Here is a 2500-nt window from a genome sequence, read left to right on the forward strand (position 1 = left end):
CCTAAGGCCCACCGCCTAGCCACGAGGGGCACCGTCGTGTGTTTGTCTTGCCATCGGTGTGGCATCGTGGCCATGCCTTTGCCAACACAAGGCAACGGCCGTCATGCGGCCCAAGGCCAACCGCCTAGCCACGAGGGGCACCGTCGTGCATTTTTCTTGCCGTGGGTGTGGCGTCGTGCCCATGCCTTAGCCAACGCAAGGCAACGGCCGTCGTGTGGCCTAAGGTCAACCGCCTAGCCATGAGGGGCACCGTCGTGCGTTTTTCTTGCCGTCGGTGAGCCATCGTGCCGATGCCTTAACCAACGCAAGCCAACGGCCATCGTGCGGCCTAAGGCCAACCGCCTAGCCATGAGGGGCACCGTAGTGCATTTTCCTTGCCGTCGGTGTGGCCGTCGTGCCCACGCCTTGGCCAACGCAGGGCAACGGCCGTCGTGCGGCCTATTGCCCACCTCCTAGCCGTGAGGGGCACCGTCGTGCATTTTCCCAGCATGGCTACAGAGGTTTACCCGTGGCCTTGGGAGCAAAACCCCACGGCAGTTGTGCTTTTTTCTTGCCGTCGGTGAGGCCGTCGTGCCCATGCCTTAGCCAATGCAAGGCAACGGCCGTCGTCCGTCCTAAGGCCCACCGCCAAGCCGTGAGGGGCACCGTCGTGCATTTTTCTTGTCGTCGGTGTGGCCGTCGTGCCCACGCCTTAGCCAACGCCGGGCAACGGCCGTCATGCGGCCTAAGGCCGCCATGAGGGGCACCGTCGTGCGTTTTTCCAGCATGGCTACAGAGGTTTACCCGTTGCCTTGGGAACAAAACCCCACGGCAGTCGTGCGTTTTCCTTGCCATCGGTGAGGCCGTCGTGCCCATGCTTAAGCCAATGCAGGGCAACGGCCGTCGTGCGGCCTAAGGCCCACCGCCTAGCCATGAGGGGCACCGTCGTGCGTTTTATTTGCCGTCGGTGTGGCATCGTGCCCATGCCTTAGCCAACGCTAGGCAACGGCCGTCGTGCGGCCTAAGGCCAAACGCCTAGCATCGTGCCCGTGCTTTAGCCAACGCAGGGCAATGGCCATCGTGCGGCCTAAGGGCAACCGCCTAGCCACGAGGGGCACCGTCGTGTGTTTTTCTTGCCATCGGTGTGGAATCGTGCCCATGCCTTAGCCAACGCAAGGCAACGGCCGTCATGCGGCCTATGGCCGACCGCCTGGCCATGAGGGGCACCGTCGTGCGTTTTTCTTGCCGTCGGTGTGGCCGCCGTGCCCATGCCTTAGCCAACGCAGGGCAACGGCCGTCGTGCGGCCTAAGGCCCACCGCCTAGCCATGAGGGGCACCGTCGTGCGTTTTATTTGCCGTCGGTGTGGCATCGTGCCCATGCCTTAGCCAACGCTAGGCAACGGCCGTCGTGCGGCCTAAGGCCAAACGCCTAGCATCGTGCCCGTGCTTTAGCCAACGCAGGGCAATGGCCATCGTGCGGCCTAAGGGCAACCGCCTAGCCATGAGGGGCACCGTCGGCCGTTCTTCTTGCCGTCGGTGTGGCCATCGTGCCTATGCCTTAGCCAACGCAGGGCAACGGCCGTCGTGCGGCCTAAGGCCCACCGCTTAGCCATGAGGGGCACCGTCGTGCGTTTATCTTGCCGTCGGTGTGGCATTGTGCCCTTGCCTTAGCCAACGCAAGGCAACGGCCGTCGTGTGGCCTAAGGCCTACCGCCTAGCCATGAGGGGCACCGTCGGGCGTTTTTCTTGCCGTCGGTGTGGCATCATGCCCTTGCCTTAGCCAACGCAAGGCAATGGCCGTCGTGTGGCCTAAGGCCTACCACCTAGCCATGAGGGGCACTGTCGTGCGTTTTTCTTGCCGTTGCCTTAGCCAACGCAAGGCAACGGTCGTCGTGTGGCCTAAGGCGCACCGCTTAGCCATGAGGGGCACCGTCGTGCATTTTTCTTGCTGTGGATGTGGCGTCGTGCCCATGCCTTAGCCAACGCAAGCCAACGGCCGTCGTGCGGCCTAAGGCCTATCGCCTTGCCATGATGGGCACCGTCGTGCGTTTTTCACGTCGTCGGTGTAGTGTCGTGCCAATGCTCCGTCATGCGGCCTAAGGCTCACCGCCTAGCCTTGTTTTCGCTTATTTTTATCTTTTTAAGCATACATGTTGAGTCTCGTTAATGTCCACCGCCGTATGTCTTTGAAATTCATAAATTGCTTTTTTTTTTAATTAAACTATATTTTTGTATTTTTTATTATTTTTTATTATTTTTTTGTTTTTATTTTTGTTCAATTCAATCTTGGAAATTTTTTATTTTTTTTTATTTTTTTTGTTTTTATTTTTGTTCAATTCAATCTTGGAAAATTTTTATTATTTTTTATTGTTTTTATTGTTTTTATTTTTGTTCAATTCAATCTTGGAAATTTGTTTTATATTTGTTTCAAGCACCCATGTGTAGGTGTGTTAAATACACACTAAATTGCCATCTATTGGTGGCTATATTTGTGAGACGAAAAGGGTGTGGGTCTACTAAC

This window comes from Coffea arabica, chromosome 11e, assembly GCF_036785885.1.
Source record: "Coffea arabica cultivar ET-39 chromosome 11e, Coffea Arabica ET-39 HiFi, whole genome shotgun sequence".
Lineage (NCBI taxonomy): Eukaryota > Viridiplantae > Streptophyta > Magnoliopsida > Gentianales > Rubiaceae > Coffea > Coffea arabica.